At 39.4% G+C, this 22,546-nt stretch overlaps 2 long non-coding RNA genes across 2 annotated transcripts; both read right to left on the bottom strand.

Annotated features, from left to right (window-relative positions):
- Positions 1-2,029: 2,029 nt before the first annotated feature.
- LOC119149681 lies at positions 2,030-13,949 on the bottom strand. Its single transcript, XR_005104830.1, has 2 exons — positions 9,496-13,949; positions 2,030-5,191 (listed from the first exon to the last, which is right to left on the bottom strand). It is a non-coding gene; the product is annotated as an uncharacterized LOC119149681 (long non-coding RNA).
- A 16-nt stretch (positions 13,950-13,965) lies between these two features.
- Positions 13,966-18,888, bottom strand: LOC119149680. The gene is made up of 4 exons (XR_005104829.1): positions 18,007-18,888; positions 16,318-16,377; positions 15,082-15,304; positions 13,966-14,070 (listed from the first exon to the last, which is right to left on the bottom strand). It is a non-coding gene; the product is annotated as an uncharacterized LOC119149680 (long non-coding RNA).
- Positions 18,889-22,546: the final 3,658 nt, after the last annotated feature.

Here is a 22,546-nt window from a genome sequence, read left to right as displayed (position 1 = left end):
AAGCGATATAACACAGCCTTATTGAGGGAACAGAAAACATGTTCTCCAGTGCTGTGGTTTCAATGGGTCTTAACTAAACTTTGTGTAAGTTCTTACTACCATGAAAAGCCAGTCTTCCTTTCTCAACTGCTTATTTCTGCCTACATGCTGCCTCTTTGTGCCGGTACAAGCACTTGCATGGCTATAAGTGGGCTGCATCAGGTTTAATGCTAAGTACTTAGTTTTAATCATGGTTAATAGTTTTTAATTTGTGATCATCAGTTTCCCAAGCTAGTTCACATCTAGCTACATAAATGCTTGTGTTGGTGTAAGTAAGTGGTTGTGCTTGGGCATGCACAAGAAATTACACATAGGGAGTGCAGGACCACATGTTTCAGTAGCCACGATGGATTTTATCAGCTTGAAGTGCTTGTGACTACAGCTGAGTGTTTTTGGACTCTGCCCAGCATTTACTTTTAAGACCAGTCCCCCATCCTTGTTTCTGGGTCCATAATACTAGTTCCTAGTCCTGTCTTCTGATGATTTAATTGAGTCTCAGTTAGGTACTAGATCCTACTTTCTGTTTGCAAGTGATCTGTGTGACATGGCCTCAGCCAGATGTGTCTTTTACTTGTCTTGAATCCTGCCTCTTATGGACTCTGACTTCCTGAACTTTGACTGTAGTGTGGTCTCACCACATGTCTCGGACCATGTGCACACAAACTCCAGCATTTCCTGGTCTGCCTGTGCTCGTCTGCCCCCTTCAGCTAGTGCTTTCTCTGCCTTTCCCAATTCAGGACTTCAGTGTCTTCTCACCTGCTACCAGGCACTAGTACAAGTGGGCCTAATCCACTAGCTGTGACTGTTGTCTCTGGGGTTTAAGGCACACCAATCACCCATAAGAGTGTTTCTAAGACACTTCAGAGGAGGACAAGATTCCAAAAGATGAAGTCAATTATTTTTTACTTTTAGGAAACTTCTCAGTGTGAAGGATAACCTACAAAGCGATGTGAGGTACTTGCTTCAGAGTTTAACAAGGGACAGTACAGCCCAGCATCACCAGCTGGCACGAGGAGGGAAGTGATCTCAGCACTAATACGAAACAGTGGAAGAATTTGAGTACAAAGACAAGTACTTTCCCTGATGTGATAGAAAATTAGCAGGGTGATGTAGTATATTTGAAGCCAGAGAGTATGGGTATGGACACATAAAAAGAAATGTATATATTCATGAGAGACTGGATCGCTGACAGATACGCACAAAACAGGTGGAGGAGGGAAAGGAAAGAAACACTGAAAGCTCTTTTTTGAACTTGACTGACAGCCAGACATGAACAAAGTATTGTCTGAAAGACAGGCTGAGATTTCAGGAAGGACAGAAGGAGATTGTTGTGGATTAGAGGGAGGTTCTGTGAGTCATCGTTGGAAAGATGGTTGCTGAATTCATGTTTACAACTGTGATTACCCAGAGATAAAGGGCAGAACAGGAGCTGAAGGACTAGCAGGTTTGAAAGTGTCCATTCAAAGAGGTTACGCTAATTTATCTAGAGCAGTTTAAATGATTTCATAACGTTAATCAGACATTTGAATCTGGAGGAAGGAAGGCTTGGGAAGACAGGAAGGCTCAGATATCATCATATGATTGTGAGATGCAGGACCAAAAATTGTTTATGATCTGGTTCCTTTGTAGTAATTTTCTGGCACAACAGGCTGTAACTGGCCAGGTACATTACCCTGTGCACAGGAGGAAATTCTATTTCGTAAAAAATTCCTGTAACTATATCAACTCTGTTTGCATTTCTTTATGTTAGGTGTGTAACCAAGCCCAAGTCAGAGTGGTTCAGGGTTCCTGCATGCCAAAACAATGTTTTGGGGCAGTCAGAAATGGGATGCAAGCCTGTATGGTGCCAAAGCTGCTCCCTATTTTCATTGCTAAACCAGCTGCAGCTCACAGAGCTTACAGAGTTAGCATGAAGCAATCTTTGCTCTTACCCACGTTCTTGAATAGGACAAGCTTGGTGTCAACAAATAATCAAGTCCAGAAAGAAAGATGAGGAAGTATGAATGTTTTATTGTATGGAAAGGACAATGATGAATTCTGTATTCTTACACAGTCTCTTTACACTTTCCCAGTAGCACAAAGGGGCTGTAGAGTTCTTGAAATGTCTCCCTAGGGAAAATTCCTTGTGTAGAGGTTTCCTCACTTTGAACAGCTATTTCGAGCTGCTGCAATGATCCATAGGGGGCTGTGGCAGCAAAGTAATTTAGGGCTGCCAACTTACATGAGAGGCATTGCCAACACAAATGAAGACTCAAATATGGGATAAAGCTGCCCTTACCAGCCCTCCACCCAATGGGCAGCAAAGAATTGTGCTTGCTTTTTGTGGAGGAGAACATTCATTGCTAATATTTATGTAAAGGTTATGTTAGGCTAATTCTATGCAAACCTGGTATGTGACTGTGAGAAGCAAAAACTAGTGTGCTGTGAGGAAGAGCACTTTTGCTGTCTTGTTTTGATGGTTATTACAAGAACAGAAAAGCAAGTTGCTACAGAGCCAGTGTAGGCACAGAGAATGCACAACTTTCAAGGCATTTTTTCCCTTCCTTTAAAAACAAAAGCACTCATCTCTAATATTGCCAAGCTGGCTCTGCTCCTCCATTCCCATTCTGATTTGCTTGCCCCACTTCTCAGATTTCTGCTTACAGAGAGGACAGCAACCACAGCCAACTTCACAGTTCAGTGAGTCAAAACTCATGGAACAGAATTTCTCAGCAAATCTGGGCTATTATACATGATAGAAATTCTAAATTGTGTCATTGTAGTAACAAGCAGCAATGATCTTTTAGTAACTTGAGCTATTTTTAGCTGAGAAAACTGATTGCAAACACCTCATGATTAGTTCCTACTGAATAAATGAATTTCCTGTCTACAATGAGCAAATGCCCTTCTAAATTGCATGAGGAAAGTAAAAACAAAGAACTGTCCTCATGTGAAATCATTTTCAGGAGGCCATTATGGTTTCCTCTGCAGTCAGTTCAGATTTGACTGATAGTTGTAAGTATAGTACTGCCATGCAGTTAATCTCTTGAAAAATGACAACTGCTTACAAAAAAAAAAGAAAAAAAAAAGGACATTTTGACAATTAAGTAAGTCTTGTAGAATTCTGTGTATGTTAAATCATAATAGTAGAAGTAGCATACATTTAATACTTGGACAGTGCTTATTATGTCTTATTAAAAACATGAAATCACTGAAGCTTCTTAAAGTTTAGCTTACATACCCAGCAGGAAACACTTGGCAAATAGAAATGTCACTCAGTTACATTTGGAAAAGGTGAATGACATAAAAAGGCTGTGAATTTCAGTTTTGGCCTAAATTGTAATTACTACTTGTTTATGTGTGTTCTACATACCTGGATGTCATGGTGATGGGCTATAAAACCACCACTGCTGGAATTAACCACCTTTTTTTTCAGTGATAGGTGTGAAATTTGCTCCTCTTCATCCACCTGGCAGTGGACCCATGAGCTCACAGTTCTTTTCAGGAACAGGGTAGAGAAGAGTTCTGCTCTAACTTTGTTCTGAACGATGCTTTTCCATACACTCCTGCCATTATCTAAATTGCCTTTGCTCCCATGATCAATCATTGTAGTCGTTAAAAACTGAGGAAAAGTATTCATTTCAAATCAATAGCAAAGTGCAATTTATCTTTTGCCAAGATTATCTTCCATCTCTCTCTATTTCATATTCCATAACACTACAGTCCTTTCTTTATTGTCTTTTGTTTATGGGGATGAAGAATCTTTTTTATTGTTTGCTTTTCATATCTTTCTGGAAGTCTAACTCAGCTTGATTTTTGGCAATTCTCACTTTGTCCTTCCTTTTCTTGATCCCTCAGATAAAATTTCCTTTGTGCTTAATCCTCTTTGCCATTTTGTAAATGTTTTGCTTTTTGCTTGTGGTTATTTATTCAACTAGCTCTCTTCAGTAGAACTTTTTCTGCTTTCTTGAGACACAAAGTTCACCTAGTTTTATCCTCTTCACTTAAAATAATTGTATTATCCTCAGTTCCTTTGTTTATCAAAGCTTGTCTTTTTGAAATTGAGAATACTGCTTACTTTTGGAGTAGAAGCTCTTACCATCTTTCCCCAAATCAATTTTGACCCAGTGAAATTGTGTTATAACTGTTGTAGCCCTCTGAATACAGTAGCTCACTGAATACAGTAATGAATGTAATTCACAATGTAAGGATTACAACATAAATGTTTTCGTTTTATCTGTGAAGATTACTTTTAAATGCTTTTAGCTCAGTTGTAGTTACCTTTACTGTTTGTACCTAATTTACTAAACATATGGTATTATTCAATCATATTCTAAACTAGTTACAGGTGACCTTCAAAGGGGGGCTGAAGAAAGACAATTGGGTAATCTTGCTTGTTTCTTATTGTTTTTTTTTCCAGTGTTCTAAAAACTTCTGTCAATCCCTGCATTTGGATAATTAAAAAGTACACGGAAACTGCTGCTTGAGATCTTTTGCAGTTGTGTTCCTGAAAATGAAAAGACTCACTTAAACTTCCCTTATTCTGCCCTATGGCATCGGCTGTATCTGTAGTTAAATATTGAGTGAACACAGAAGAGGTCTTTATTAAAGTTTCTGTGTCTCATTTCCTTCATGTAGATCGTTGAGAGTTCACATCTCCCCATTATCTTCTGATAAGCGACTAAACCAAGAAAGGTGCAGTAGGCAAAACACATTATTTGCTTCAGAAAAAAATGCAAAGTTTTCTTATACTTTAAGGAAAAGCAAAAGCTCCATCTTTTCAAATACCCAAACTAGACAGTATAAAAAAAAAAATTTGAAGGAACCTACCTGGGAAGGGTAGGATGTCAACCTCACAGAGGAGTTTTATTTACATGGTTAACAAAGATGCACCCCTTTTTTTATGACCCTATATACAAAGCTTATGATCAAAGCTAAAAGGATTCTCATGGACACAACACTGAAACACTGAAAGCCATGTTTCTCCCAAGAGTGCATAGGTATAGCCAATGTTCAGTTTGGAGTGATACTCATTTTATTTTCATTTAGTCTGTCTTGGAGGTAGGGCATGTTCATTCCTTATTGACATGACTGAAGAAAGCCAGGCTGTTTCCTCTGTATAATGGTCACTTCTGCAGAGACACCTGATTGTGACTGATTTATAATCAAGCTTCTGCAGGGAAAAATTAATCATATTTATCACAAAAATAATTAAAATATTTATATAGCTTGTAATTGCTTACATTGTTTCTAATTGCTCATTTATATAAAGAAGGGATTTACATTGGTTATATTATTATCGACTTTAATAAGCCTAAGCATAAAAAATCATCAGTTAGGTCTTAAACTAATGAGATCTGTTTAAAAATAATGAGATTTCAGACATTAATAAATTGGGATTTGACCTCTGGGCTATTTGTCAATGTGTACATAAGAAATTTAAAAAGCACAAAACTGAAGCCAAAAGAAAACATGAGGCTATCACATGAATAGAAATACAAATCTTAAAATGAGACACTAAGCAATACTGATAAAAACAAAATGGCTCTTTATAGCGCTTTATGCACAGTGCTGTATTTCATCCATAGCAGGAAAAAGCTTTCTTGTAACAAAGAGGAGGAGATACCAGATTTAATGTGTAATTAGCTGGTTTACAATTGAAATAATTTATTCTACTCTACGTGACAGCATCATTTAAGTCTCTGTAGTAGCATTCCCTGTTGACAGTGCTACAGCTAAGCTGGTGTCAGCATTTCAAAAATAAAACCTTTAAACAAAGGTTGTGACTCATTTCTGAAAGTTGCTCTAGGATAAACTGTGACAGAGGGCATATTTTTGGATGATACAAAAAGTAATGTAGCTATTTTGGAGATTGGAAGGCAAAGATTTTACACAGGGTTGTACATAAGTGGAGCTGATCATAACATCCAACAAGGTCTGGCAAAAAATATTAGTTCTTCGTGACTGCACTCCTTTTTTTTTTTGCTATGGATCGGTAGTCCTCAATTAAACCAGAGTGTACTTTGTGCCCTTACTTTTCATAAATATTTCTTCAGTAGTTTAATTCTACCACTCTCTCCATGTTTTCAAAATACTAAAGTCTAAATTGCACAACTGTCTTTGACTGCAGCTTTGAAGTCATGGACCAGCTAGGCCAACTGTTGTCGAAGACACACATTGAACTTTTATTACTAACTGCAAGTGCAGAAGCGTTTTTGTCATTTGATCAACAGAGTATCTCATACTAGTGGTTTCATTCGGTGTGCAATTACAGAATACATGCTGCCTGGTTATGAAAAAAGGCACACATCTTAAGCAATACCATCAGGTTAACCATAATATTGTTTTGGGGTTTTTTAACTTAGTACTTGCAACATATAACTTCTCCCACCTACCTCTTTCTGGCCTATTTAATTCATATTTCAGCAAGGTGTTCAAGGCTTTTCTTGAAGAACTCTTTTGGTCTGGATACTCTATATCCAAACTTGCCTCCAACAAGGAAACGTGTTCCTTGTAGTAAGGGTGACATACATTGGCAATGGTAGGAGATAGTAGCAATTTTCTTGACTCATAGTCACCCAACATAGTTGGGGATACAAGAGGTTAGTAACTTCAAATTAGTTCTTCAAATTGTAGAGCATCACATACAAACATTACTTTGGATTTCTTTTCTGTGCTTTAGAGCAAGAAGTTAACTCAGACTATCTCTTCAGTCTCTAGTTTTTAAGGGAAATGGCAAGATTTAGACATGTAATTTAAGAATTTATTTATCTGTATCCAGGTCTTTTTATGTCAGGAAAATAATGTAATGCAGCATGCTAACACAATGCCATTTGACATGACTATTAGAGTGATAAAGTTTTACTGTTTTCTCAGTTTAATTTTTTAGTCTAGAATAGGATATATTTCAGTTTGAGAAGCTTTCCATATTTAATTTTACAGAGAAAACTAGAAAATATTCTTTATATAGAACCTCAGTAAGTTCTGTCCAGGTTTTGCCTACTTCCTCTGCTTAAGATTATCTGCTCCAGATCCTGCACCTTTCCCTCTTGGTGTATTCTTCTCAACTGTGTCTGTGTGCATTTACTTTGTGGACAGTTTTAAGATGTTAATCGCTCTGTGGCAAAAAGATTCATGAAAAGGCTGATCAATATTTTCCTTTGGTCAAAGAACTTTCAGGTTCTTTCTTGGCTTTCAGAAAATATGTATTTGAGCTCTTTGGAAGGTGTCATATGTTTAATTTTTGCTACGAAATGTCTGAAGCCATTACAGACACCACCAGAGAAATGAAACCCATTTAACTTTTACATATACAGTGCAGGTGTTGATAACTAAGATGTGTCACCCAGGGCTTCCCTTGGTGGTCAATGTAGAAGAACAGGTAGGTTTAGGGCATGAATCACCCGACTTACTTTAGACAAGGATTCATTAAATTTTCTAGGTGCACCAAAGGATCTACTTGTTCTATTGGAAGAGTAAGCATAAGGGTGACAGTGAAACTATATGGTCAGTCTGGGAAGAGCGAGCAGAGAAACTACTTGCCCGTGCAGCAACACCAACAATTTCATTATGTAGTTTCAGGAACACTACGAACTATGTTATAATAAATCATAATATATGGAATAATTTATTCTATAAATATAATTTATTTATTTAAACTGCTAAGATTTTTGCATGAATGCTGCATGAAACAGCTGCATAAAAGCATGCCTTTGTTTCAGGGACTGAAAGATTGATGCATCCTTACTGGAGAGAAAATATTTGTAAGTTTCTTAAAGTATTTTTAAAAAGTGGCAACAAAGACCCCTGCTGAACTTTGATCTGAAAGCACTTTCTTCCATCTTTACAGCATTAGCACTGGAATTCATATTATCTAACTTTAGATGCCTGCAATACTGACGTCTGCATCTAGGCTGGTTCTCTAGACCTCGAGTCAAAGCACAGTTAACTGACAAACCCAAGGTTTAAAAATATGACTACACGAGAAAGTATGCTGTCAGCCTACAGCAGCTGACACTGCAACACCAGAGTACATTCACAGCAAGCTGCTCAGCCCGACACAACCCATCTTCACCAAGTGTGGTTGTACTGGTTGGAGCCAAGCCACACCAAAATGTGAGGAGGTCTCCCAGTGCTAACTTGCACTGCACTCTTCTGTGCAGAATTTATCCAGTGTCAAGATATTAGAATCAGTTTCCCACAGTTCTCCTTGCACTGTGTTTTCTAAAATACAGTTTGGGTTTTTTTTTTTTAAATAAAAGTCCATACTTCACGATTTCCTCTCTGCCATCAGCATGAGATCTGTAAAAGGTAATGTACTCTACATTTATGGTTTGCATATCTTTCACATACATGAAACTTAAGCAAGTGCTTCGAAAATGATGATTAGTGATGGGACAAGAATGATGACATTTTGGAGAGGAGGAAAAACTAATGCTATGGAATAATGATTCTGGGCCTAAAAAAGCATATCAGAAGGTAAAATTGTGTCTTGCAGGTTCTGGGTAACTAGCAGTGGATGAAGAAATTCAGAGTGAAGAAAGCCACATAAATGAAATTGTATGCTGAAGAGGAAATGGCCCTGGCCTTCATTAAGAGACACCAGAGTGAGAGCCTCTCTGATGGCAGATAAGCAAATAGCATTCACGCTGCAGAAGTTAGCAACACCAGCCTGCTTAGCAGATAGTGGGCAGTCAATTGGGCTGGAAAATCCACACTGAAAACAGTTGTTGTGCAGGTCTGCAAGATCATCAAGCATCTCTTACTTTCTTGAGATTATGAATCAGGGTGGTGCCTGGGGAACAGAGGAACCTGAAGCGGGGGATGATGAGGTTGTGGTAGGGAAATAGGTTGGACGCATCCTGAGTCTGCATCCTCTGAATACAAATGTGCATATTTGTCCATGATGTAAGCCTTGGCTGATCAAGGAAGATAGGCAGCACTTACAGGAAACACTGTTTTTTATTGAAGCATGGATAGTGAAACTTAGCCTGTGCTTTCCAAGTACAGAAACCAAACAGAAGAGATTGAACATTTTTTTTTTCAGCAAATGCAAGGAGAATTTGGATGATTTACTTAAAAATTCACAAGTAACACATCCTATTAAGCCTATTCTGAGTGAAATAAGCATGCTGTAGTAACTGTTGCATACTTTTAGTGCAGGTTTTGTGAGGCCTGCTTTAAGCAACAGGGAAAGCATGGCAGTAGATTGGCAGGTTGTGTAGGCAAACATCCCGTGAGTTACTATGGCATTGTTTGGTTAAGGGAAACATATCCCTGCAGAGTTGTGTTCTCAGGAGGGCTGTGTGCTCATGGTTTTCCCATTATTGACCTTAAAAACAATAATCAGTTTCAAATTAACTACATTCATTACTGAATTCTCCTCAGTTTGAAGTCAGAGTCCAGATGCTGAGGGAGGGTTTGGAAATATCCAAGAGTACAAGAACACACTTTGGAAGTGAAGAGAACATACAGTACCGATGCAGGGTTCTTCTGGGGGGTCTGCCTCTTGCTGCCACACACATGATGACAACCCACTCCTCTAGGAAAGGACCTGCAGAACAAAAGATCATCCAAACCAACATACTAATGTGGATGCACTCTCGATACAGCCAGAACATGCTCCTTGAGGTTGCCTCCCCCTCTCTCCCTGCCCCCAGGAGTTCATTGCTTCAGGCCCCACTCTCCTTGCAAGAACTGCCAGGGAGCCCAGTGCTGGAGCGGCAAGTGGCAGGAACCGCGTTGCCTGCAATAAGTCAGGAAGGGCAAATAAAGGGCAACGCAGATCCGGCTGCCTGGAGTTAAAGACGAGGTGCATGGATACCTGGGACAGCTAGGAATGAGGAGGGAGCTGGGAGCCAGAACTGAGGGCCCTAAGGACAAGGGAGTTATACAAGGACATGAGTTCAAGCTTTAAATACCAGTGTTTTTACAGAAACTTTTGCTATTCAGTCAGCATTGTCATTATAAAACAAACTGCTTTTAACATTAGTATATGAGCACTCAGTGTAATGTACTCTGCAGTTTCCACTCAGGGAGAAAAGCTGAATTGGTACTATAGACAACTTCACAGGAAGTTAATTTTGTAATTTAAATATCCTTACTGAAAGCAAACAAATAAAAAATCCGTGATTTAGTACGTATGTGATCAGGAATTGATCAGCACTTTGTTGGATTGTTAATTAATGGCCTAAAGCTCTTAATGTACTGGTAAGGCAACCGTGTCTTTTCCCAGCTAGCCGGTATGGTCTCTGGACAGGTAGTCAACATTTTGCTTGTTTCCCCGGCTGGGTGGTCAGGCTGGTAAGGAGGCACGGGGCAGACTGGGAACTACAGCTCTGCAGCCATGGACATTTGAGAAATTCCAAGGAGGAATTTCAGCCCTAGGGAAGGCTTGTTTCTTTTGCTCCACGACTCCTAAACTTGTTGTCTGAAGAGCTGATTGATAACAGATGCACCTATCTGCCTTTCTGTTTTTCTTGAAGCATATTGTTTTTATGCAACAGGATTTTTTCTGTGATCTCCCCAGGATATTTCACCCTCCACTGTGTATGCTCCTGGTCAGCATTGTCTATGGAATAAAGAGGTTCTGGAAATGTATTAACCCATGTTTTTTCCCCTTAATCTGCATCAGTCCTTCAGCAGTTACGGAGACTGTGTTTTTCTAGGAGCCTCTGTCAAAGGAGAGACTGTTAGATTTGCTGGGTAACAGGAAGGAGAAGGAATTTGGAAATTCCTGAGACAAACTTCTCTGCAGGAAGGTCTGTCTCCTTCCAGACAGCTTGCTCTGGGAAAAGGCATGACTGTAGGGGTGCAAAATTGCTGGGGGTTGCCTATGAGTCCTATGAAGGGGGGAACTGATATCAGGGATCTTAAAAGTATGAGCACTGGAACAGTGTAGTCAGTACAGGAAGCAGTGGTTATGACCACTACAATGTCCCCAGCAGTGACAACGGCCCTGGTACACAAAGTTGCAGGTTCCCAACCATATGTACTGGGAAGATCCAAGGGCATATCTTCATGGAGTGAAGATAAAAGCATGGAAACCTAAGAAAATTATGCAGAGGGATCAAAAAGGATACAGGAGGATAAAAAAGCCCATTTTTCTATGGGTAAAATATATATTCTGAGATATTGGAACGTTCCCCTTGTCTGAAAGCCAAAGAAAAGCAAGCTACCATTCAAAAGCTCGTTCTTTTGTTACGCTAAGCCACAAAAAAAAAAGAAAAGGCTGTTCCTTTTAAGAGAAAAAAGTCAAGTTCAAGCACTGCCACAAAGGAAAAAGCATACCTTTTAAAGTAAAATGCGGTAGGACATCCTTGAGCTCCTGTCCCCTCTTCTTGCTGTACTCACCTTGACTCCCTGGGAGTCTGTCTCTAATCCCACCCCATCTCAAGGAACCCCCGGCCCTCCACACCAATGCCTGCTCTCTGCTTGCGCTTTGGAGGTGGGGGTTTTGTTCCATTTCAAGTGTGAGTTGTTTGGGGGAATTCTGTTATTCAGGCAACACAAAAGCTAAGTTTTTGCATCGGTTTGGTCGTGGAAATCTGGCTAACTATGACAAAGGTTAACCCTTTAATTGTGGTAGAGTATGCACCTTTTCATTACAGGTTCAAGAGAATGAATAAAGAGTGACTCAGTGCTATGGCATCACTGTGGAGGTCAACCAGCAGAGCGTACTCTCTGCAGTCTCCTCTCATATGCTTTTCCTGATGCTATATTAATTAAAAGCAAATACATTTATGATCAATAGTCTGTCTGCAGGTCATAGAAAAATAAGTGGTAGGCCCTTCCAAGACCTGCTGTACCAGAGAAATGCGAGGTACAAAACATGCTTAAACAAGAACAGGGCCTTTGGCTTCTAGAATTACATCCAGCTTTAATAGAAACTGCAGCTATTAATGGGCTCTCACATAATACAACAGAGTTACTTAAGCAGGATTGTTTATTCCCACTCCTACCAAAAGCTCTGGTTGAGCCTAGTTCAGTTAGGTGTTAAATCTGATTAACTGCGGTGGCTTTGGGTGGCTTAACATTGTATTTCCAACACCTGGTTTCTTACAGTGCTGCAATACATGAGGCAATCTGAAGATAATACAGCTATTGATTTTTTTAAATGACACGAGTGCATTTACTGGAAAACACCAGTATAAAAAAAGCAAGACCATGTATGATTATTATCAGCATGTAAGATAATGTAATCAACATAATACAAAAGTAGCATTCTTAGCCTGAGACTAAAGCGGTTAATTTTGCCATGCAATTGCAACCGATAAGGGGACTATACAAAGGCTGAAACCATTCTGAAAACATGCCAACACACAGCTTAGGTGCTACATTGTTTCAAAAATCAATAGAGACAACAAATTCATTGTTCTCTGGATTTTATGCTAAATTTCTGGAAGGCACAACTGGCTCTCACACACCTTCAGCCTGTCAATTGAACCACAGACTGTCTTCCTGTCAAACCCTACCTCCAATGGGACTGTTTGCAAGGAATGGCAAAGCTCGCGCACAAATTTGGTGTGCTGAGCATTGGGTTTCTGTAGCTCTTCTGGGGCACGTTGCTCCCTGGACTGATTTAACACGGTATGTGAGACTTCATACAGATGGTTACCAGGTATTTCTGTCTGTCAGGGACACACCTTGGACCAGCTGCTGAACAATCCTGAATTTTCTACATAATTGCAGTAGCGGTAGCAGATGGGCATCTCGCTGAGGTAACGTGGAGGTGCAGGGTCTGCAGTCCCTGCAGCACAGCCACAGGGGTGAGCTGCTTGAATGCAGGGCAGTGAGAAACACGTCAAATGCTCGGTGCCAGGAGTTGAGATCATCTGTTTTGAAAAACAGGGATATGCCACTCCCTTTTATTCTGTCAACAAGGGCGGTGGTGCAAGGTGGCCTCTACTATGCAAGAGAGTGCGGTGACAATGGGACCCACCGTAGCCTGCCCATCCACAGCACCAAATGGCCCAGTTGTTTTGAGCTGCTGAACACTACGGAGCCATGTTCTGTCAAACCTTTCCTGAGACAAGGTGTACGTCAAGTTTTTTTGTGTCTTGACTTTTAACAGGAAGCACTGTTTTTTTTGCTTAAGGTGTAGTTCGTCTTCAGGGTCCTTCTCATGGGTTTCTGGTGCCTGAGCTGGGAAGATATGTACATTTTCCACCAAACTCTCTCTGTTATGCAAGGTTATTCTAATGGAAAAACAGGAAAGGGTAGCAGTAATCCCGTTAACTCCAGCAGGATTAAATAATTATTATGGCTGTCAGTGTGCAGTCCCAGAATTTACCTCTGCTCTGGGATACCCTTACACAGTATACCATCATTATCAGGATATCAGCTCCTGCCACCTCTTTTTGGTACCTGTCAAAATGTTTTTATTCCAGTAAACTAAGCCTTGGCTAGAAAAAGTAGATAGATTCATGTCTTAATGTATGATCTTTCTTATGTCTCATCTAAATTTTTTTTAATGCTGCCTCTAAATTATTTAAATCAAAAAACTATGCTTCTTGCATGCATATGCTGGGCTTGCTAATTTTTATATTAGCAGGCTCTTTCTTTTTTCATATTAATTACAGTATAGCTTTCAGAATGACTTAAGCTTCAAATCCTCTGACTAAGAAAGATATCTGAATTTGCTATTTTCATGCAGAAATTGCCCCACAGGATAAAATGATTGGATTTGTTATAAGATTACAAAGAAGGAACCTCCTACCAGGATCAGAGTGCTGTAAAATATTTGCATTCCTAAGGCATGTAGAGTGCCTAGGTGGAGCTTTTACCAAGTATTAAGCCAATACTGAAGTCTCTGATGCTGCTTTTGGCAAGACTGTCATTCAGTTCTTATTATGTTAGGGACTTCAGTGGCTGACAGACACAGTATGGGATTATTTGCCTACCATGTGTCTGCAGGCACTGGCAAGGGCTCAAATCTGCATTACTTGCCTGCAAGTATTGGTTCTCCAGGTCAGTTGTGCATGTATGTATAGCTTTACAACTCAGTTCAGTCAGCAGGATGGTAAGTTCTGAGGACTTCACGATTCAGTTGAACTGAAAAGAAAGAGCAGACACATACAACAATATGTAAACATGCAGAAAGCATGGTACTAAACTGCACCTGAAGGTTACAATTCAGGAAAAAATTCATCGGTTATAAAACTGGTAACATGCAATGCTGCTATAAAGCACACCCACAAAATGAATATGCACACGGAAGAATCAAGGCAGGTAAGCACCTTTACCCATGTTACTGCAATCTTAATGATTAGAAAAATATAATAATTTTATATGTTATAAATTTATGCATTCAATATATATTTGCATATAGTAATGACTTCTGGGTAGGTTTTTCAAGGAAGAAATTTTTTAGGTTAGGAGCATAATTTAGAAATATATTGTGTAACACATACAATGTTGGGACTGAAGGATTTTAATATCAGAAGTTATCTGTTTATTCTGCTGTTCCATTTGGTTTCAAGTTGTACCCTTTCGAATGCCACAGAAGGGCATTCAGGAGACCTGGCTACAGTTGGAGACTATTAGCACCCCTCTCATAGCACCGGAACAACATAAAGCACTTTACAGCCTGTCCCTCCCAGCTATGTTGCAGCTTCATTTGGCCCTGCTCAGCAGTTATCTTGGTGTTCCTTTTGCTGCATTAGGCTAATAAAGGCCTCCCAGAACTACTTAAAAATTGCATTATTTTACATTGCAGTATCGTTAGTTAAGATTAAATTAAAATTGTCTTGTGAGATGCCAGATAAAGAAAATATGTAGATAAAGATAAGAGAAGAGAACTCATCTTGTTTAATGCTTATATATTGGCTCAGGATGCTACACAACTTCCTGCTGTGGATTACGATAAAGTAACTTCCTGTATTAGAGTTAAGTTTATAGGAATATCACATCAGTGAAAAACCCCCCCCACCTTTAGAATGCTATAAATATGTTTGTACAACAGGGTTACCAGGTTAGCAGTGTTGATTTACAAATCAAAATAGCAAGTCTAGTACACAAGGCTGTGTGCAGTCAAGGTTTTAGCATGGTTTAGATCTGTTTTACCGGTTTAGCCATCAGCCAGGCAGTGGACTGCCGTCTCCTTCCCTACATAGGTGGAACAGTTGAAGATACAACATCTCGTTGCTTGTCACCATCCAGCAGCAGGTTACTGTTCCCACATGTGTTGTGCAGGTGCTCCTTTAGCTCATTCCCTTGGACACTTCACTGGAGGTTGTTCGTCAGCCTTGCTGGCACTGAGGGACCCATTTGGGGGCAGGTGGCAGAACTGTGAGTAGAAAAACAAAAGGGTCTTTGCAAAAGGTCAGTGACCATTTGCAGACTTAATCTGTGATTATGGTCTAAATGCATAGTAATTTAGATATAACAAACAGATAATAGTTTTAAGTCAATATAAGAGAAACTGCACAGAAAATTTGAACTTCTTTACTTAATATCACATGAATTAAGACCATATAGCTTCTATATGTAGGAAAGAGCTCCTGAAGAGGATTTTATGGGATCTGGCCTGCTGAAAGCTCTGCAGTGGTCATGGCACAGCACTTTGATGTGCTTTTTATACATGAGCTAGGAAATCAAATTCCTTATAATCTGGGGCTTTCCTCCATCTTTTATCTTTAATTTCAATATTGTTTCTCATAAAGATGTGCAGAACTTCTCTATTGTCTCCTTTCTCTGTGAAAATGTATCACCTGCTGTGCTGCCTGACCAATACAAGCTATAGTCACTGCATATTGTTTGCTCATCAATATTTACGAAATTTACTCCTTTATTTTCAGTTAATCCAGAATTGGCATAACCACTGGATTGCTTTCAGGCGTTAAGTTCTTCTTAAACATCTTTTTGACACTAGATGGCTTTTCGTACCATTTCAGTGACCTGACATACTTTCAATGTGAAATCTGAATTATTGACAGACAGAAATAAATTCATTTGTAATGCCACTGAGTTCAGCTCATGCCTTTGTCTTCCTTCCATTGAAGTCATATCAAGGTGAATTTGATGTCTGACTTCTCCACACACCCCCACTCCCCACCCCCAACTTTTAATGTGCTCTAGGAGGGATAAAGATGACATGCAATATGAATATTTAAGTGATATCAAGGAAAAGAGATTACACACAAAAGAAAGCATGCAATTTTAGAACGGGTATCATATTACCTGCACTATGTCAAAACCAGTTCTTTTTGTATCTGAATTTAAGTCAGATACAGTCTAGAATGTTGTAAATGTGAAAAAAAGAATGCACTTAATAAAGGCAGAAAATACACTCATACATACACAGCATATGATTCTCATCTGTGGATGTTCAAGTAGAAGATCTTTAATATGCAGGAAGTCCTAAAGGTAGTGAAAATCTTTCATTCAGTAGGGTTGTATAGTATGGACCTATGAATACTTTTTTCTTTTTTTTTTTTTTTTTAAATATACAAATCACCACCACCACCACCACCACCCAGGTTCTGATAATGAATTACAATTTTGTATGTTTGGGAAATGAGGCCTAACCACAGGAGCAAAGACATTTAATATAGAGTCATGTTCCAGCTCCTGACATGTGATCCCAGTGTCTACTAATTTCTGTATTAATCCCAACAGATCAAAACAACTGTAGTTTTTCTGCTGTGATGCCACTAAATGGCTTTGGAGATTTCCCTTGAATGTTGTAAATGGTAAGGAAAATCCTGAGATCGGTATTTTGCATATTGTCCAGATGTTCCTTTCTCAAAACTTATTTATAAACTCCTGGGAATTATATCTATTATATTGTCAAAGGGAATTTCTCTGTGATTGTAAGCCTCAGGAAATAGGGCTTAGGTGATGTGCTCTTTGCCTACCCATCTTGCCAGACTCTCTCCAATAACTGTTGAACCCATAAGTTCATTTCAGTTACATGTGATGCAGAAATAGAAAACTTCAGACTATGAGATTCCTCCAAGTTTCATAAAACATAACATCTTAGTAAAGAAAAGACTACTTCCTTCAAATTGTTACCATGACCGAAAGGCTGCTGCCTGAACTCAAAGTTTATTCATCGTGTTTAGTTTGCTGGCAGCCAGCACACGCCTAACTCAAAAGCAGCCACATCCCCTTGGTTCTCACCCAGCTGGTAGCTGGGAGGCAGGAGGAGGGAGCTGTGGACACTGGGGGAAGGGAAGATTGATGATGGGCAGGGAGCCTGAGCTGTGGACACTGGGAAGGAGGAAGAATGGGATGCGGATCCAAAAAAGCCAGGGCTTCACTTCTGCCACTCCTTAACTGCACAGCTTGATCTCTACCTGGGAATGACTTCAATCAAAGCAACACATCATAATTAGGCAGACCGAAGTGAGCTCAGCACCTAAAATGGATTCTTAGTCTTATCAGCACAAAGTCACCATTTAAACAAATTTTCTTTATTTTGGTTTATCTTCTTTTCTGGAAGCATCCACTTCACTACATACAGTGTTCAGGGTTTCACTACTGATAACAGTTTGGTAATCTGCTGCTAGTCTACTGCTATTTTTTTGTTACCATTGATATCACAATTATTTCTATTTCAAGCATGCTTACTTCTACAAGCATGCTAAAGTTACAGCTCCTTGTGTTTCATCTTATACCAAATAATCCATTGCAAGTGATGGACCCGATAGGTTATATGAAGCAAGTTTTGTTTACACTAGCAACTATCACTTTGCAATAGTAAAATAATAACAATAAATAATGGTTAATACTCAGTGTCCAAAGTTACCAATTAGATTTGAGATGGTCCTATTAAGAATGTCTAAATATTACTGTTCCTACTTCACGGACACAAGAACTGAAACACCTATGATGTAGTTTTTCTAATGGTAACAATGAAGTTTAGAACAGACTCTGAGGTAAACATGGTTCCATTAAATTCCTATTGGAGCTCCATTTGATTTAGAGTGAATTTCACTCCCTAAAATTTAAGTCTCCTTACTCTGAGATAAAAAACAAAAAAACCACCTCTTCATGTTTTTTGCCTTCAGACAGTCCTGAAAAGCTCAGGCACCCATAGAATCCAAATTCCTGCAGTTCCTCAGAAGTCACAGGGTTAGTGGAGGAGCCTGCTTTGCCATAGGTTTACCCAATGGTAAGAAAACTTCATTCAGAGGAAGATTGTGGTTTGGCAGTCATGATATCAGACTGTGGCTATGCAGAATCATACACAACAGTTTCAGTCTGAGGAAGATGAGAGATGCAAGCTCAAATTAATGCGACATCGTACCAAGGAGAGGGCAAACTATAAAATGGCATTATAGGCTGTTGGTAAGCATTCTGCTGGAGGGTAGAGCTGGGTTCAAGGTGACAGGGTAATTCTGGCTTCGGGAGCTTCAGTTTGTTTGTTTTTACTGACAGCTGGACATACAGAATGTGCAGGAACTGTATTTGCACTCCCTGCTATTTGTCATATGCTGTAGCCCTTGCAGAAGCCACACACAAGCTTAATGGAGTTTAAGAGCTATAGGTTGCCTATGCCTGCATTAGAGAAGCAGCAGCACATTTTATTTGGTTGGTTCACGCTGCAGGAACTGCTATTAGTTTGTTAAACTTTCTGAGATCCATACTGCCTTCTTGCTGACAACAGTAGATGGGAAAGAGAAAACGAACTGTGACTTCTTCCACCCAGTCCTAACAATAGGCATCTGGTAGTTCCCACACAGGGAGTAAAAGACGAGAGCCATGGCAAAACAAGTAGCCCAGTAAGATGCATCCCAACTCCTTCTCATTCTTTCCTCAGAGTTTTCCTATGGGTTGGTGGGCTGACCCTTGCCAGCAGCTGAACACTCACCCAGCTGCTCACTTACTCCACCCAGAAATGGGATGGGGGAGAGAACTGAAAGGGCAAAAGGGAGAAAAATGCATGGGTCAAGATAAAGAGTTTCATAAGTCAAGGAAAGAAAAAAAAAAAGGGGGAAGAAAAAGAAACAAGTGATGGAAAGGCACTCACTCACCACCTCCCGCAAGAAGACTGATGCCCAGCCAGTCTGCAAGCCACAGCAACTTTGCAAAAACTCCCCCCTGCCCCAAATTTTATCACTGAGCATGATGTTATACAGCATGCAGTAGCTCTTTGGTCAGCTTGTGTCAGCCTACTTGCTGCAGAGGCAGAGTGAGAAACAGAGGCAGCCTTGGTACTATGCAAGCGCTGCTCAGCAACAGCTAAACCACTGGTGTGTTATCAACACTGTTTTGGTCACAAATTTAAAACACAACACAATATGGCCTGCTCTGAAGAAAATGAACCCCAACTAGACACAATATACTATCAGAGGCTACAGAACACTTTATCCTTCAAAGAAACATTAACATGGCAGTTGAAAGTACTTCAGCTTAGGTGCACTGATTTAATACTTTTGATTGCCTTAATTTTGCTGAATGTCTGTGTGTAAAATTGGAGTGAGGGTAAGACAGAAGCTAGTGATAAGAAGTCTTACTCATCAGCAAGGACATTGACGTTCTGTAGTAAGAGCAGTAATTGTCTATGGATGCACCACCCCCATAGTTCCCTTGCATCAACTCTTGTTTCTGCATCTTCTGTGAGGCCAAAGTCACAGTCACCTTCTTGATACTTCATCCAGCCAGAAGCACTGTAGAGGTTTGACAGTAAAATTTTTGAGGTCTGGTGGCAAGGGTTTGAAAAGTGTTTTTTTACAACAGTCAGTGTTCTGTGTCTTCTACATATGGTATTAACAGTAGGTGTTAGTCTCAGATTATTCTCTTTTCTGAATTGCACTGTCAAGATCATAGACTGAAGTATAAAAAAATTTTGGTCAGTCCTTTTTTTCAGGCTGACTGAAATTTGACTGACTGCAAACTGTTTACTGGTTGATGGACATAGCTAGTAAAGCTAACTGATAGTTTCAGTACTGTTTTAATCTGAAAGATTTCCTAAAGATGGGGAAGTATTCTGCCTTGCATTACAGATAGGAAATTTGGTCCCCAAAGAAATAAAACCTTGCAGGACAATGGAACTCGTGGTTCCTGCTTGCATTCGACCATCTGGCTTTCCTTTAAAATTCAGAGTTGCTCAACTTCTTCAGTGTTGTGAGCCAGCAGCTGATGCTGTCATTTCCTATTTGGCTGTAAATACAGTTCAGGAATCTAGATAATTTAGGATTTTGCCACTGAGGCATGGATGGAGTTAGGAAATAATAAAATTAGGGTGGAAATAAGAAAAGCAGAAATTCAGTAACATATCGAGGCTCTCAGTGTAGGAGTTCTTAGGTTTTCCTGAATCTAATTCCACTGTAGTTTCACAAAGCTCAAAAACATTCACAGGTAGGAGGGATCCAGCTCTTGGTTCACTCATTTATTTTGTTAGCACATCTCCTCAGATTCTAACAAATTGTGTTCTAGATAATTCCCGAGCTGGAATTTTCCTCTGGACCATAGTACGCAATGGCCACAAATGACACAGTATTAATTAAATATGCCTTTTGGCTCAATCTATTTTATTAACATCACTCTCCCAATCATTTGTTTTCCCAGCTAACAAACCCAAATGTATTTAGTCTCTCCTTATAGCATCACAAGAACGGCTGTAGTAGATGAGACCAGAGGCCCATCTAGCACACAATGAAAGAGTATATGAAAAGGGCAAGCAGACAGCAATAACCCCTTCTGTATGCCAGCTTCCAGTAACCTGAGTCCTGCAGACTTGCTAAAACAGAGGCAGCATTTTGTATTTAAAAGCTGCTAATGTATTCGTATCCCATGATTTTGCCATTTCATATTTCTGAGTTTTAGTTATCCAGGGTTGAATGTTACTGTAATCCTACTATATGGATTTTGAGATGGGGTTACTAGAACTGAAAGCAATACGCAAGTAGTGCATCACAGTTATATGCAGTACTAAAAATGTTTTTATACTATGTTCTGTTTTCTTACCCTTTCCCTAAAAAAGTTTACCTTTCTTGTACTACTAGCTACTTCTGAGCGCTGAATCTTTGTTCAGAAAACTGCTCCACACTGACTTCAAGACTTGCCCTGACTGGTACTAGCTTTTAGAGTTCACTGTGATGTCTGTATATTTCTACCACTATTGGCATTACAGTGCACTTTGGAATACTGCTTTTCAATTACCACTACTCACACAGTGTCATGGAAGCCTCTTGCAGTACTTTTCAATCAGCTTTAGATCTTAATTAATAGATACGTTCCTCAAATGTTGTCATATCACCATTCATTCCTTTTCCCAGTTCACTTATGAATTGTGAACAGCTCAGCTTTAAGCACAAACTCTCCTTAAGTAAGAACCCTTCTGTCATGAAAATTCATGGTTTACTTCTGTCTTTTGGGTTCTGTCTTTCAGTGGGTTAGTCCATGAAATGAGGCTCATTCTTATGTCATGTAGAATAACAGAGTCATAGAAAAATAGGGCTGGAAAGAAAACCAAGAAATCTAATTTCTAGCCACTCTCCTCATCCTGTTAACGTTACCTTAACTACAAAATTTCTGACCGAGGTTTACCTAACCTTTTCTTAGAAATATCCAATGACTTTAATTTTAGCCTAACAATCACACATTACCTCCAAACAATTTCATTATATAACTGTCTTTATTACTCAGAGGTTTTCTTCTATATAAATTTTGCTTGGTACAGCTGAAGTTTGTTATGTCTCCTATCCAAAGATGACTTCTTAAAGCCCTTTTGAACATTTGCTGTTGAAAACACTTGTAATAGGGCATCGCAATCTATTTGGCTAGGAGGAACACCGAAGTACGTAGTTATATATATGTAATAAATTACATATGTTCTATAGACTTGTCATGAAATACTGTTCTATAGCCATAGGTTTTCTTTAGGATGGATTCCGCCAGTACAGTGGTATAAAACCTATTATATCCAATGGAAAAAGTTGAAAACATAACAGTAGAACTTGATACGGTTCAGGTTATCTGTTTAGTCTGTTTCTTATGTGGGAATGGATTTAACTTCAGAAAGCTATCAGACAGTGCAGGTTTGCTGTATTCTCTTTTATATGCTTCAAAGATAATTAAAGCAACGTCTTTCCTTTTTCATTACATGCCACTGTCTTTCCCATTTCATGGATAAAGATCAGTGGATTCTACAGGGAAGTTTACAATATATTTAGATTCCGAAAACTTTAATGACTGGCAAGGAAATAGAGTAGGTGGAATATGGTGGTGCTGGACTGAGGATGCCAACAATGCAGGTAGACTGAAACCATGTATACTGACAAACCCAAGGAAACTCAGTTACACTGATTGTGCAGCTCCAAAATATGAAATTTTGGGCTGCTATATTCAGAATTAGAGTTTATGCTTTCTCCATAATGGGCAACTTCTACGTTTTTAGGATTCATGGCTTTCCCTAAATCTCTGCCTTGGGGTTATTGGCTGGCCCTCTAAACCAGCTGTCATGCTGATACTCAAATGTGATACACAATGACATTAGTTAATTGTATCCTCTGGCTTTTTGGGTTTTTTTTATGACAAACTGAAGCAAGCCTGCTATACTGCGTGCTGTACCCCAAATGAA

Source organism: Falco rusticolus, chromosome 6, assembly GCF_015220075.1.
Source record: "Falco rusticolus isolate bFalRus1 chromosome 6, bFalRus1.pri, whole genome shotgun sequence".
Lineage (NCBI taxonomy): Eukaryota > Metazoa > Chordata > Aves > Falconiformes > Falconidae > Falco > Falco rusticolus.
Note: the sequence above shows the minus strand (reverse complement) of the source record. Positions and strands in the feature narration are given on the sequence as shown.